Source organism: Giraffa tippelskirchi, chromosome 6 (assembly GCF_054371585.1).
Source record: "Giraffa tippelskirchi isolate mGirTip1 chromosome 6, T2T-mGirTip1v1.2.pri, whole genome shotgun sequence".
NCBI classification, from domain to species: Eukaryota; Metazoa; Chordata; class Mammalia; order Artiodactyla; family Giraffidae; genus Giraffa; species Giraffa tippelskirchi.
Window position 1 is genome coordinate 60,312,375 of NC_137280.1, and position 15,873 is coordinate 60,328,247.

A 15,873-nucleotide genomic window follows, 5' to 3' on the forward strand; every position below is an offset into this window, starting at 1 on the left:
TCAGAGCAAATCATACAATTACTCAGAGCTTCAGTTTCCTCATCTATTAATTGGGAATAATATTATCCACTTACAAGGTTATTGGGAGGAATCAATGACCTCCTGCCTGTTTAAGTGTCAGATTCCATGGACCCCAGCCCCTCAAACTTGTCCTAGTCTCCCTCTTTCCTATTATCTAGGTCCCCAAGGTCAGTCATTTTAGTAATATCCTCCCAGCCACCTCAAAATGTGTGCTTTGTTTACAATTCTGCCCTGTTTATTGGCAAGCTTATAGATCTGTTGTCCCACTGTCTCTATCTCTGGACCAACCAGCTTGCTGGCATCAAATCAGAAATCATGTTATTAAGTCAAATCATATTACGCAACCCCAGACGGCCTCTCCTTGTGCTCAATAATCCTTCTACTCTTCTCCAGTAGGTGCACATCTCAGAGGCTTCATGACTACAACAGCATCCAAAATATTGCTTATATTTTGCTTTTTAAATAACGTTACATAGTACGTTGGGCTTCCCTAGCAGCTCAGTGGTAAAGAACCTGCCTGCAATGAAGGAGATGTAGGCTTGATCCCTGGGTCAAGAAGATCCCCTGGAGGAGGGGATGGCAACCCATTCCAGTATTCCTGCCTGGAGTATCCCACGGACAGAGGAGCCTGGCAGTCTATAATCCATGGGGTCTCAAAGAGTTCGACATGACTGAGCAACTAAGCACAGAATATTTTATCATTATCATTATTATTATTGGTGAGGGAGCAGAGCATAAGTACAGGATAGGAAATTTATGTCGTCTGAACTTCCTTCCTTACTCAGAATCCTACCTTAAAGTTAGCTACTTCATAGGACTTCCTTGGTGGTCCAGTGACTAAGACTCCACATTTCCAATTCAGGAGACCTGAGTTCAATCCCTGGTCAGGGAACTAGATTCCACGTGCCTCAACTAAGAGTTCACATGCCACAACTAAAGATCCTGCATGTTGAAACTAAGACCTGGCACAGCCAAATAAATATATTTTTAATATAGGTCTTTTACCTCTTTTTAAAAAATAATTTTAATTTTGTTTTTGGCTGTGTTGGGTCTTCATTGCTTTGCATGGGCTTTCCCTAGTTGCAGAGAGTGGGAATTACTCTTTGTTGCAGTGCAGGGGCTTCTCGTTGCGGTGGCTTCTCTTGCTGTAGAGCACAGATTCTAGGTGCTCAGGCTTCAATAGTTGCAGCACATGGGCTCTAGAGTGCAGGCATAGTAGTTGTAATTCAGGGATTGAGTTACTCTTAGCATGTGGGATCTTCCCAGACCAGAGATCAAACCTGTGACCTCTGCATTGGCAGGTGGACTCCCCGTCCACTGTGCCATCAGGGAAGTCTAATAATTTGTTTAAATTAAATAAATAAATAAAGTCAGCTACTTCTTAAGGTCACAAATTGTGCCCAGGGCCCTCTGCCTATTGGCTGCATGCATGTGCATGCTCAGTCGCTTCAGTCCTGTCTGACTCTCTGCGACCCTATGGACTGTAGGCTGCAGGCTCCTCTGCCCATGGGATTTCCCAGGCAAGAATACTGGAGTGGGTTGCTGTGCCCTCCTTCACGGTATCTTCAGGACCCAGGGATCAAACCTGTATCTCCTGCACTGGCAGGTGGATTCTTTACCCTGCCATATTGTCTAAAAATCCCCATCTGTCTATGTCATATTTGGAGTTAAACCTCATGTCTCTCCCCTGTTGCAATATCCCATCCCAATAGTCATAAATGTCTCCCTTATCATTTTAAGAAGTGTTGGAATAATTATTTAACAGTTAATAACACCTGGAGCATTTCTTTCAATTCTGAGGAAGCCTAGGCACCACCTAAGACCAAGGAGTCAGAACCATGGGCATGGTTCTGATGTGTACCAGGACTGAGAACCACTGGCCCAGAAGGTCTGCACAAATCTCCTGTGAGGTGGACTGATTCTTAGACTGGAGAGTCCCTTGAATTCTGGCTGGGTTGACCTTCATCTTTGTCTCAGAGCAGCCCTATCCCCTTTGTCCAGTCCCACCAGACACTGTGTCACTCCTCCATACATCTGCTCACGCTACCTTCCTTCCTGAAATGTCCGCTCTATGCCCCCTGACCACTAGGGAAAGATTACTCACACCGAAGAGCCCACCTCAAGCATCACCTCCCCTATGGAGCTGCCCCCAATTCTTCTCTCCAGGGATATAATGATCCCTTCCTCCTCCTGTCCCCACAGCCTTGTCAATCAGGTATGACCACGTGGCCTTCCATAGCACACCTGGTGTTACTGAGTCCAAGATCATACCGCTCGCCACTCAACAGGCCAGAAATCATAAAACAAGTTGTTGGGGCAAGGAATGATGATTTGGAAAGCCAACTGAGAAGATGGTGGATTCCTGCCCCAAAGAACCATCTTGCCTGAGTTAGAATTCAGGCTCCTTTAATACTACAAGGGGAGGCAGTAAAGTCAAACACCTCCCGGTTCCCATCAGCCCCCAGAGGGCATGTGTTCATTTCTTCCTCCCTGCAGTCATGAACAGGTGGGCCTGCTCAGGATGCATTGAGAAAAACAAAGGTATTTTAGCTCAATGTTCATTCTCTGTGAAGCAAGGTTCCCAGAGATGGGCCCTCATGTATAATTTAAGCTTATAGGCAACATCCCTTTAGCAATTAACTTAGAGTGCAAAGATTCTTCCCTGTCACACTGGGACTTCTTTTGCCCTGTCCGCAGGACTGACAATGCACAAAGCAGGCCACAGCATGGCTAATATCCCTAAAACATCAATGTGAAATGTGGCTCCTCACCAGCCACCCTGGCTAAGGGTATAAAGAGTAGGACTTGATATTCATGTTAACAGATACTAGGCTTTCAGAAATTATCCATCTGAAATTAATAATGAAACCTGAAAAGATAAAAACAAAAACTTTTCATCAGGCAAAATGTAACTTATTATATCTGCCAGAAAACTGTAAACTTGGATAAACCTCAATATTGAACATATAAATTTGTTGATACCAAATATTAGGAATCCTACAACACAGAGCATTGAACTTAGTGTCAGGAAATCTGGACTATAAATGAATTCAGCTGCTTTCTTTTTTTTTTTCTTTTTTTTTTCTTTTTTTTTTTTTTTTTTCAGCTGCTTTCTAAGTGTGTAACTTTCCATAAGATACTTAATTCCCATGAGCCTCACATTTCTTATCTATAAAGCGGGGATTGTAATATTACTTCATCTACTTTCTCCAACAGGTTGCTTTAATCATTAAATAAAATAAAACTGGGAAAAGCATATTTCGTTTCATTGTGAAGCTCCATACAAACATGAGGAAGAATTTGAAATTCTTACTAATTACTTGTGCTTTGCTTTTTTCCTTAATCAGTATCAACACTTTCACATTCGTATGAAACAGATTGAGATGTCCATTCAGGAATAATTAAAAAGAAAGGTTTATTTTAGAAAGACCGTGGGATGTTGTTAGAGAGATTATGTCTTTTCTCTTAGGAAATAATATGCAAATAACTTTATCTTGCTGACATTTTTCTGTACAAACTGGAATAGAAACTATCTTGGACCTGAACAATACACTTACGTCTAAATCGTAAATAATAAGGGGAAAGAATAGCTAAGGAGAGTAAAGAAAAGGACAACACATGATGAAAACTGCAATCTCAAAGGTGTTGAGGATCCAAAGCAGGCCATATGTATGTAAACAGATGTATATTGATATTTATCAATGTGCTTGATTCTCCTCTTCCTTCCTTATCCATCTTCTCTCCCTGAATAAGCCAAATCTTTCCTTTCCTTCTGGGTCAACAAGGTTTGGAGATGTGAACACACTTGCAGTGTATGTGTGTTTGGTCTTTTGGTCATGCTACACAGCTTTTAGGATCCTAGTTCCCAGACCAGGGATTGAACCCAGGACCTTGCAGTGAAAGAGCAGAGTCCTAACCACTGGAACACCAGGGAATTTCCTGTGCGTATGGATATGAGTGTTTGTGTGCGTATGTGTGCTAAGTCGCTTCAGTCGTGTCTGACACTGAGATCCTATGGACTGTAGCCCGCCAGGCTCCTCTGTCCATTGGATTCTCCAGGCAAGAATACCGGAGTGGATGGCTATGTCCTTCTCCAGGGATCTTCCCAACCCAGGGACTGAACCTGCATCTCTTACATCTCCTACATAGGCAGGCAGGTTATTTACTGCTAGTGCCTCCTGTGTGAGTGTTTTTTCCCTCTAGTCTTTTTTTTAAGTTTGGTTGATTTACACTGTTTTAGGTGTATGGCAAAGTGATTCAGTGATACCTATGTGTGCATATATACACACATATATGTATATACGAGGCGGACAAGGTATTGTTCAAAATGGCGTCTTGCCTGCCACTAGTAAAACGCTAGTCATCTGGGCCTCGGGTATTTCTGTTAAACATCAACTGCTTCATGCCCAGTTCTCTTACCACTTGGGTCAACTTGGCATAGGTATACCATTTACTCACGATATCCGGGAGCTCTCCCACATTCATCCACATGGTGCAGATGGCAGTGTTAATCCATTCCATCAGGGTGTGAGTTTGGTGAGGCACGCCCCTTGCATGAGTCGCCTAGCGTTCTGCAACCTTTGTTTCAACAAAGGGTGCGTGGTTATAGAGGCTAACCATTCTCACTCTTCCCCAGAACAAATGATACTGTCCACCCCTGCGTCCCAGAGTCACAAAAGCCATGTTGCCAAGGGTTCCCCTTGCTTTTGCCGTTTACTGCTTACCCAAGTCAACCAATTCTGCCTGAGTATTTGGTCGATACGTTGTGAGCTCATCACTTTGGAGGTTCCCTTAAGGATACTCCTCCTCCCAGAGGCCATAGGCTGCTCGTGCTTCACTTTCTGCCACACAACTGGGGCCTCAGTGACAAGTGGAGACCCGCGGTCTCACAATGTTCACTGTCATCGTCCCTCATTACCTCATAGTCCAAGGTGCTGGGCTCCTCAAGGCCATGCATCTCTTGCTCCAGCGTGTGTACACACTGCTCTAGCCCTTCCTCCGATTTCTGCAGTTCACACACTTGCGCATCATGGAAGGCACTGTCCATATTCGCCTTCAAGGAAGTCAAGAAAATCCACCCGAACGTGCCAGCGGCAGTCCGTGCCGCTTTGTCCGCAAACCGGAACTCACCACCTGTAACGCCTTTTCAACACTATCTGGTGACCTGTCCACTGCCCCCCAGGCTTTCACCAGGTACCACATACTAAGTGGTGGCCACTGGCTTCCTCCTTCCATCGGAGCCTCAGGCTCCCCTACCTGCTGGTCATCCTGCTGGGTATCCTGCCAACTACACAAACTGTCTCACTGTTTGCAAATTCGCTGAACCCAGGGTAGGCAAGACACAAGTGGGGAAGCTGGAAGAAAACTCGAAGGGGTGTAGGAACTGCAGACATGTGTTTTCTCTGCAGCAAAAGGGGCTTCTCAGGTGGGGCTCATATAGGTCTACGGAACAAAAGTGCCTGGTGGCCAAGCAAGCACATCATGACCCTCATGTGCGGCGCTGTTAGTGCTCTCAGCTGTTACATAACCATGCAAAATCATTGTTTACAGGATACGGGGCGAGGGCGAGAGGGCGTGGGGCAAGAGCCTGACTGATGCCATCTTGGCTACGTGCTATTTCCCCACACATATATAAGTGATATATGGTATTTGTCTTCCCCTCTTTAGTTTTTTGTGGTTGGTTGCTTGCCTGGAGTGGTGGTATTTAATCTTATCTTTGACAAGGCATGTGGTATTACAGTCTGAGATACTTGAGTATCACAACAAGTTGCTACACAGCTCTCTGGTTAGGCTACAAGGGACGTAGACTAGTTCTGGATGACAAGTTCTAGAAGCAGCAGAGCTAGCCAGGGAGATAAATATTTTCTTCAAAGTATTCTTGACGTAGAAGAAATTTTACAGATCTAGTCCAACCCTGTGCACTTTCTCATTCTACAGATAAGGAAATCAAGAAAAATCAAAGGGGGAAGTGACTTTCTTAAGATCACAGAGCTTTTACACGTCTTTCCTAAGCATTTTCCCTGTTTAAGGCATTATTCTGAGACAGAATATTGGACCTGGGGCCCTTTGCGGCAGTGCGGCAATGCCTGCGTCTGGACACACCTCTCCTTGAGTTACAAAATACAAAGAAAATTTATGGAATTAAAAATGCGTGCATGTGTGGTTGGAGCAAATTCTGGACCAAAAGTCATGTCTGACTCCTTGCAACCCATGAACTGTAACCTGCCAGCTTCCCCTGTCCATGGAATTTTCCAGGCCAGAATACTGGAGTGGGTAGCCATTCCCATCTCCAGGGGATCTTCCCAACCCAGGGATCGAACCCAAGTCTCCTGCGGCTCCTGCATTGGCAGGCAGATTCTTTACTACTGTGCAAACCTGGCAAGGCTAAAAGTTACAAAGACAAAACAAAAACAAAAACCCAACCCCCATTCTGGAGAGCTACAAGCAAAAAAACTCAAGTGTTGGAAGCAAAAGCAGGGTACTGCCCATACCCCATGCGCTCAACACCACAAAGGGGTGGGCAAACTGTCTAAGCCACCCCTCCAGCCCGACCCCTGGATACACTCCTACCCTCACCCCATCCATGTAAGGAATGAGCTTGCCCCCACTCAGGGAGTCAGCAAGCAAGGGAACTGTTCGTTTTTGCTTCCTCCTGCAGCCAACACAGGAGCCCCAATAAACTCTTACCTGAATTTCTCGTCCGGTCTAGTCAATTTCTGTTGATTGGGAAAGGGCAAAATCCTGGACAGTATCAATTCTATTGCTTGAGGTGATTCCAGGATGAAAAAGAGTATGATCTCCATCCTCAAGGAGTCGAGGGTCTCATAGTGGAGCATGTAACACAAGACAGTAAAATCACGACTAAGAAGAAATGCATGAGAATGCTGGAAGAACTAAAAGACTGATTGGGAAACGAGGCAGGGTTTCATGAAGAATGTGGCATCTGTACTGAACGTCACAGGACAAAAGCATTGGGGACAGATGGGACCCACACTGGCATATTTATTGTGTCACTGGTTGTCTCAGGCAGCCCTCTTGGAAAGCAAAACCAGAATACTAGGAGATAAAAAAATAACACTAATAAGGCAAGAAGGGAGATTGAGAAGAAACAGACTGGGAAAGGACAAGCAGAAAGGAGTACGTTGAAGGTAATAAAGGGAAGACCATCTTTAGAAAAAAAAAACAAACCATGAAGCACCTGCTGGGGGCTCGCATCAATTTAAAATGTAAAAAGCAAATCAAAGAGTAAGTCTTTTCTGATCATGCTAAGAAGTTAAAGCAACTTGGTAGGATTATTCAACATAGTTATGGGGCACTAACCTTCTCAGATGAATAAACTATCCATTAGATCCATACTTGAGCTAAAGTAGAAAAGACCAGATAAGGGGGAAAATACAAAAAAAAAAAACAAAAAAAACAACTTTGAACTACATTTCAAAATGTGCAGGGGCTGGAAGAAGATCCACTGTGTATGGAGATCCTAAGCCCTGCCGCAGGGGGCCAGGTCAGCCTGGAGAATAAGAACTTGAGAGATCAACTCACATAATGTCATCAGCCTGAATGATTATTAAAGGCCCGGGGTGAAATGAGATGACTCAGCGAGAGTGTGCAGGGTGAGAGAACGTGGGCCAGGATCTGGGAACCTCTGACCTGTCCAGGGCAGGCAGTAGCAAGGAAGAGTCAGTGGTGACTTAGGTGATTTCTAGGGATGCAGAGGGCAGAGTGTGGTGGTTTGGGGTAGATACAAAACAATGACAGTATATATACACAATGGAATATTACTCAGCCATTAAAAAAAATACATTTGAATCGGTTCTATTGAGATGGATGAAACTGGAGCCCATTATACAGAGTGAAGTAAGCCAGAAAGAAAAACACCAATACAGTATACTAATGCATATATATGGAATTTGAAAGATGGTAACGATAACCCTATATGCGAGACAGAATAAGAGACACAGATGCATAGAACAGTCTTATGGACTCTGAGGGAGAAGGTGAGGGTGGGACGTTCTGGGACAATAGCATTGAAACGTGTATATTATCATATGTGAAACAGAACACCATTCCATGTTCGATGCATGAGACAAAGGCTCAGGGCTGGGGCAATGGGATGACCCAGAGGGATGGGATGGAGAGGGAGGTGGGAGGGGGGTCCAGGAAGGGGAACACATGTAAACCCATGGCTGATTCATGTCAATGTATGGCAAAAACTACTACAATATTGTAAAGTAATTAGCCCCAACTAAAATAAATAAATTTATTTAAAAAAAAAAAACACAATGACAAAGCAAACCAAAAAAATGTCTTTAAAGTCAACTCTCCTGGTAGCTCTACAGGGGACAAAAGCTACTCCATCCGGCAGTGGGCATGACTGAAGAATAATTAGATGCTGCCACACACACTGGAGAGCCAGACACTCCCACGGGCCAAAGGGGAAAGCTCACAGGCAGCTCTTGGAGGGTGATTTGCCATCAGACAGCTTAAAAGCTTCAGGAAATGCTTCACTGCCTGCATGTGTGCACGCTAAGTTGCTTCAGTTGTGTCCAACTGTTAGCGACACTATGGACGCACCAGGCTCCTCTGGACCTATGGACAGACCAGGACCCATGGGATTCTCCAGGCAAAAATACTGGAATGGGTTGCCATGCCCTCCTCCAGGGGGTCTTCCCGACCCAGTGATGGAAACTGCATCTCCTGCAACTCCTGCATTACAGGCAGATTCTTTACTGTGGAGCCACCAGGGAAACCCATTTCACTCCCTACACACCCCCAACCATGCCCACACACACACAGGAATAATACATTTTAAATTTTATTTATTTATTTATTGGCTGCATTGGGTCTTCGTTGCTACTTGTGGGCTTTCTCTAGTTGTGGCAAGTGAGGGCTACTCAGGTTGTGGTGTGTGGGCTTCTCAGTGCAGTGGCTTCCCTTGTTTCAGAGCACGGGCTGTAGGCAAGCAGGCTTCAGTAGTTGCAGCACATGGGCTCAGTAGTCGTGTCCCATGAGCTTAGCTGCTCCTCAGCATATGGGACCTTCCCCAACCAGGGATCGAACCTGTGTCCCCTGCATTGGCAGGTGGATGCTTAACCACTGGACCACCAGAGAAGCTCAGAAATAATTCATTTAATTAGGGGACTAAGCATCCCAGCATACATCTGCTGACCCAGCATAATAATTGATGGCTTCCCCTTCATTCCCCAAGGTGTATCAGTTTGGAAAATGGATTCCATGTGACTGCAGAGGGTCAGGAACGGTTGGGACAGGGGGTGGGGGTGATTACAAAGGGGAAGAGAGAGAGAGACCATCGTGGTGATGGAACAGTTTTACATCTTGATTGTAGTGGTGCATACACAAATCTACCTATGATAAACAATGAATAGCAATACACACACATTGTACATTGACACACAATGTCAATTTCCTGGTTGCTATAGGTAAGGAAGATGTAATCACTGAAATTGAGTGAAGGGGACAAGGTCCTCTCAGTATTATCACTACAACTTCCTGTGAGTCTATAATTATTTCCAGATTAAAGGGATGGGTTTTTTTAAGTGCTCTGGAAACACCACCTGAGCACTGGAGCAGGGACTTTGGAGAATGGACGTTCATGCCTCCAGCATTTGCTCGGATCTGTGCAGCTGCTAATAGGAACATAAGCAGCTGCTGCAGACAAGAGTTGGAGAAGGCTCTATTCTTTAAAGTTTGGAATTATAAGACAGGGAGACCAAGAATTCTCGGTTACTCTTTCATTAGCTCTGGTACAAGAAAATAACCGTTTCAGCGTGAATCAGCAGAGATCTAATGTACCTTGTGGAAGTGGATCAGTGGATGGCACAGAACAGCTTAGAGACAGCGAAGGGGGTTAGGAAGCAGAACAAGGACTTTGGTGTCCCCTGGGTATGAGCTTCGTCAATGTTCAGGAACTTCACAGGTGGCTCTCGCCTGCTAGTACAGGAGAGATAGGAGAAACGGGTTGGATGCCTCGTTGGGAAGATCCCCTGCAGGAGGCCACAGCAGCCCACACCTGTATTCTTGCCTGGAGAATCCCCATCGACAGAGGAGCCTGGTGGGCCACAGTCCATGGGGTCTCAAAGAGTCGGACACAACTGAAGCGACTTAGCACGTGCACAACGTTCAGGAAAGCAGAGAATTAATAGTTAACCTCAGATATATAACACGGTTTGGTCAACGGCTTTCAGTTTATTCCTATCACAATTTTTGTCCTTCTCAACCACTCAGCTGATTTTCTTGTTGTGTCACAACTTTAAAGGATCCCTGAGATATTTTTTATAAAACCATTTCCATTTCTTGAATGTTTTGCATTTACACCATTCACATGTCATTTCACTCCGATCTTCACACAGACCTACAAAGTGGATATTATTATCCCCACTCTGCAGAGGAGAAAACTGAGACTCAGAGAGGTTAAGAAAATTGCCCAGTGTCACACAGATAAAAAGGGGTAGAGCCAGGATTCAAGCCCAAGTCATTCAGACTCTGAACCCGCACCAGCTCCCCCAGTGCTACAGTGCCTCTCCTGGGGTGAATTAGGCAGGGGTAGTGAGAGTTACAGGGTCACCTGAGCTAGGTAAAGACAACTGCTACTGGTCACAATGTCATTGCTTTGGTGGATGGACTGGAAGTTCTCCCTTGGAGTAAAGCATCGGAGTTGGCCCTGTTCTCCATCCACCCCTAGTACCAGGTGGAGCAAGGGACGCCTCAGGTTTGCCCATCCCTCCCTTTTTCCTTGGAAGTCTGGGTGAGAAAAAGGAGAACCCTCTTTCCAAGCCGGAGCACCCTCAGGCTCTATGCAGACATCCACGGACTACAGACACTCAGGGCCACACATTAAACTGAGACCCTGGTAGAATGGACAGATGTCCCCAGCAACTTTGCATACAGAGTAGATCCAAGAAGCCCGACCACAGTGTCTCTATCACCACATCATCCTTTAGGTAAGTGGCATCTGCCTTGCATTAGAGAAGAAAAGAATTTTCCTGGCCTGCAAACATCTCCAGCAAGAGCTCCACTGGGAAAAGCCTGCAAATTTCACTCTCACAGCGAAATCTGAGGATTCCAGGCCAAGTCATTAGATTGGATATTCTGAAGCCAAGAAGAGGAGAGCAGCAGCTGAGACGTGGCTGACATCTTGACGGTTAAACTCCACAAACAGCGCCAAGGATTTTGTCTTCTGTTCACGTGACTCGGACAGGCGAATTGAAACGCCTTGGGGTCAGCCCAGGAGACTGGCGTGGTGACCGTACGCGGCTCGGAAGTCTCTCTGCCTTTATCCTCAGACATGGTTACAGAGGAAAGGGACTGAGAACAATTAGTGGTCAATAAAATATGTTTAGAAACTAGCAGCTGCAATTTCTTCAAGTGTATTTGCAGGCCCTGGGGTAAGGACTTGAGTTGCATTTATCTCACTGCAGCCTCACAAGAGCCACACAGATCAGTGTGATGCTGCTGCTACTGCTAAGTCACTTCAGTCGTGTCCGACTCTGTGCGACCCCATAGACGGCAGCCCACCAGGCTCCGCCGTCCCTGGGATTCTCCAGGCAAGAATACTGGAGTGGGTTGCCATTTCCTTCTCCAGTGCATGAAAGGGAAAAGTGAAAGTGAAGTCGCTCAGTCATGTCCGACTCCTAGCGACCCCATGGGTCTGCAGCCTACCAGGCTCCTCCACCCATGGGATTTTCCAGGCAAGAGTACTGGAGTGGGGTGCCATTGCCTTCTCCGGATCAGTGTGATAATCATCCCCATTTTACAGGTGAGGAAACTGAGGCCCAGGGGCATCCAACCCTTTGTCTAACGTTCTATTGATGGGTTAGCACAGAGAGGATTTGAACTCAGAGTTCGTGCTTTTTACTGTCTTTATTTTATCTCCCCGGTGTATGATAGTTGGGGTGGAGGGAGGAGAGGAGCAGAACTAGACCCCAGGGCTGCCCAGCTCTAAAGCTTGTGCCTACTCAAAATATTCCATACATGAGGTCATTATAGTGTGGCCTACACACTTGTCCACGCACAAGAGCCTACAGCCAGGCAATGAGCAAACACAACCACCTTAGGAGCCTTCACTTGCAGCGGATTTTTTTTTAAATTTTATAATTGATTTAGAATGCTGTGTTAACTTCTGCTGTACAGCTAAGTAATTTAATTATGCATATATATTTTTTATATTTTTTTCCATTATGGGTTTACCACAGATATTGAATATAGTTTCTGATTTAGCACGTACACACGCACGTCATATGTTGGACTTTATTGCTTATCCAACCTGTATATAATAGTTTGCATCTGCTAATCGCCAACTCCCAATTCTTCCCTCCCCCACCCTTGGCAGCCACAAGGCTGTTCTGAGAGGGTGTTTCCATTGGCTATACCCAGTCCCAAGTACGCAGGAAGGCCCTCCACGCTCACCACATTGCAAGTGCCACTCACCTAACCATTAACCAAACTGGCTCTGGCTAAGCTGGGAAACAGACAAAGGTTATCCTGTGGAGTGATTGCATCAGCTTCTCAACCCCGGCCCTGGCACTGGGTGGCCTTAAGCTGACCCGTACTCTGCTAGGACCACAATCACTTTGCCCCATCTCCTTCCCCTTTCCAGACCCATTGTTTTACCCTTCTGTTTCCAGTCCCTTAGGGTTTTGTGGCCCCAAAGTTAACAGTAATAATAGCTTACATGTATCATATACTTAGGGCATCCCAGGTGGTAAAATGGTAAAGAATCTGCTGCCAACACAGGAGACACGGGTTCTCCTGGGTTGGGAGGATCCCCTGGAGAAGGAAATGGCAACCCACTCAAGTATTCTTGCCTGGAGGATTCCATGGACAGAGGAGCCTGGTGGGCTACAGTCCATGGGGTCGCAAAGAATAGAACACAACTGAGTGACCGCGCGCACACACACACACATGCACACATGGTATACTTACTATGATCCATGGATTAATTTGTTTAATCACCACAAACACTCTGTGAGTTGGGCACAATTATTAGCCAAATTTTCCAATTGAGGATGAAAGTGAAATTGAAGTCGCTCAGTCGTGTCCGACTCTTTGCGACCCCATGGACTGTAGCCTACCAGGCTCCTCCGTCCATGGGATTTTCTAGGCAAGAGTACTGGAGTGGGTTGCCATTTCCTTCTCCAGGGGATCTTCCTGACCCAGGGATTGAACCCAGGTCTCCTGCATTGCAGGCAAACGCTTTACCCTCTGAGCCACCAGGGAAGCCCAGTTGAGGATACTGAGACTCAGAAAGGTCAGAGTACCTTTTCCTGGGTCACATGTGTGCACGTGTGCTAAGTTGCATCAGTCGTGTCCAACCCTTTGCCACCCCATGGCCTGTAGCCCTCCAGGGTCCTCTGTCTGTGGGATTCTCCAGGCAAGTGTACTGGAGTGGGTTGCCATGCCCTCCTCCAGAGGATCTTCCTGATCCAGGGATCGAATCTGCATCTCTTATGTTTCCTGCAGGCAGATTCTTTACCACTAGAGCCACCTAGGAAGCCCCTTCCTGGGTCACACAGTTTATAATTGCAGAGCTGATACCAGATTTGACGTAGTTGATCTTGGAGCTGAAGCTGATCCTACCCTACACTGCAGCCTGCCTTTCAAAGACTTTGACCCAAGAGTAAGGAGGATTAAGCAGCCAGAATGGAGGGTAAATGTTGGAGGAAGAATACACTGGGCTGATTCTCATATCCTCCTGGAAAGGGAGTTCTTCACCATCAGGTCACCTGAGTACATTGACCCAGCAGCACCATGGGCCATTCATGGTCATGGTCATGGTCAATATGAATCTTAGAAATGATGTGTCATGCTTTCTAAAACATACTTTCTGAACAGACAGACTTTAAAATTTTTATTTATTTATTTTTATATGAAGGATTTATTTAAATGATACTTTGGCCACCTGACGCAAAGAGCTGACTCATTTGAAAAGACCCTGATGCTGGGAAAGATTGAGAGCAGGAGGAGAAGGGGACGACAGAGGATGAGATGGTTGGCTGGCATCACCAACTCGATGGACATGGGTTTGAGTGGACTCCGGGAGTTGGTGATGGACAGACAGGCCTGGTGTACTGCGGTTCATTGGGTCACAAAGAGTCGGACACGACTGAGAGACTGAACTGAATTGATTTAAATGATAATTCCCTGGTTATGTGCTAAAGTTATCTATATTCATCCCAATCGCTGACCAGACAATGATTGCTGACATTCATGAAGATCAATATCAGACCCTGGAAATTCACAGTGGTCAAAGAGATTAACAGGGCTTTTATCCTTTCCATGACAGTAAAGATTATGAATGTATTTTTTTAAAGTTTCATTAAGAATTGAAAGTGAAATCCCTAATCTTAAAAAGTAATCAAAATAGCATATTACCCAAATATTTCCATCATCTGAGGCATTTCTGTACAACATTTCGACTAAAGTACTGAAAAGACAGACTTTTAAAAAATTGCAGCATACCTTTTATCCCAGCAGTTCCACTTCTAGAATTTTATCCTTCAGATATACTTGCACATGTGTGAATGGACATATTTACAAAGCTACTCAGTATTTGTAACGGCAAAAACTTGGAAGCAACCCAAATGTCTATCACTGTAGAATGGTTAAATAAATTGTGGAATATAAAAAAATAAAAATAGTTGCTCAGTCATATCCAACTCTTTGCGACTCCATGGACTGTAGCCCACCAGGCTCCACTATCTGTGGAATTCCCCAGGCAATAATAGTGGCGTGGGTAGCCATTCCCTTCTCCAGGGGATCTTCCCAACCCAGTGATTGAACCCAGGTCTCCTGCATTGCAGGTGGATTCTTTACAATCTGGGCCACCAGGGAAGCCCACTTGGAAGCAACCCAAATGTCTATCACTGTGGAATGGTTAAAGAAATGGTGGAATATGCAGATGGTAAAATACTCACCAAGCATAAAAAAGTTTTTAAAGTGAGCTGTATCTGCAGGGATATGGAAGAGATATGTAGGCATGTATAGGATATAAATCTCCTCAGCATACTGCTAAGTGAAAAAAAGTAAGACCAGCATGTATGCTATGCCTCCACCTATGTCAGATATGCAGATGGAGGAGAATAAATATGGGTGTTTTCTCAGATATGCATGGATGACCTCTAGCAGGAGCTAGAGGAAATGGGTACCATTCGTTGATTTCAGAAAGGACATAGATGCTAGGGAGACAGAAGTGCAACAGGGAATTTTTGCTCTACCTCATTATATTTATCATCTGAATGTGGGCAGATATACAGAAATAAATCTATCTGTATAAATATGCACACATATGAATAATCATAAGGGAATGTTCACGGTCCATTTAAAAAAAAGTCCCTGGACTTGGTAGCAGAGACCTTGAATTTGATTATTGTTTCTGCCACCTTGGAAAAGCTATTGGATGTTTCTGAATCCAGGTTTCCTCCATTATAAGGGGGATGGTAAAGAGAGTGATAACTCTCTTCCCAGGGGTGTTAGGAAGACTAAGAGCAAAATGTATTTGATTCTCCCTTCTCCAGATATTTGTAGAACACTTGCTCTGGGCTAGGCCCTGGGGTCTGGGCTCAAAACTACATATAAGGGACTTCCCTGGCTGTCCAGTGGTTAAGACTCCACACTTTCACTACACAGAGCAGAGGTTTGATCCCCAGTTAGGGAACTAAGATCCCACATGCTGTGCAGTCAAAAAATAAAATAAACAAATAAAAATCATAGCACCTCAAAACGAATGCTTTTTTTAAAATGTAAATCATTAAAAAAAAATAAAGGTAACGACCATGGGAATTCACGTGTCATTGTTAAGAATAGGAAGTTGTATAGTAGAGTGTTCTAAAAGAA

The 15,873-nt window shown here is 45.1% G+C and overlaps 1 long non-coding RNA gene across 1 annotated transcript; it reads right to left on the bottom strand.

Annotated features, from left to right (window-relative positions):
• Positions 1-3,411: 3,411 nt before the first annotated feature.
• Positions 3,412-4,867, bottom strand: LOC145509670 (uncharacterized). Its single transcript, XR_014056291.1, has 2 exons — positions 4,746-4,867; positions 3,412-4,599 (listed from the first exon to the last, which is right to left on the bottom strand). It is a non-coding gene; the product is annotated as an uncharacterized LOC145509670 (long non-coding RNA).
• Between the last annotated feature and the right edge of the window lie 11,006 nt (positions 4,868-15,873).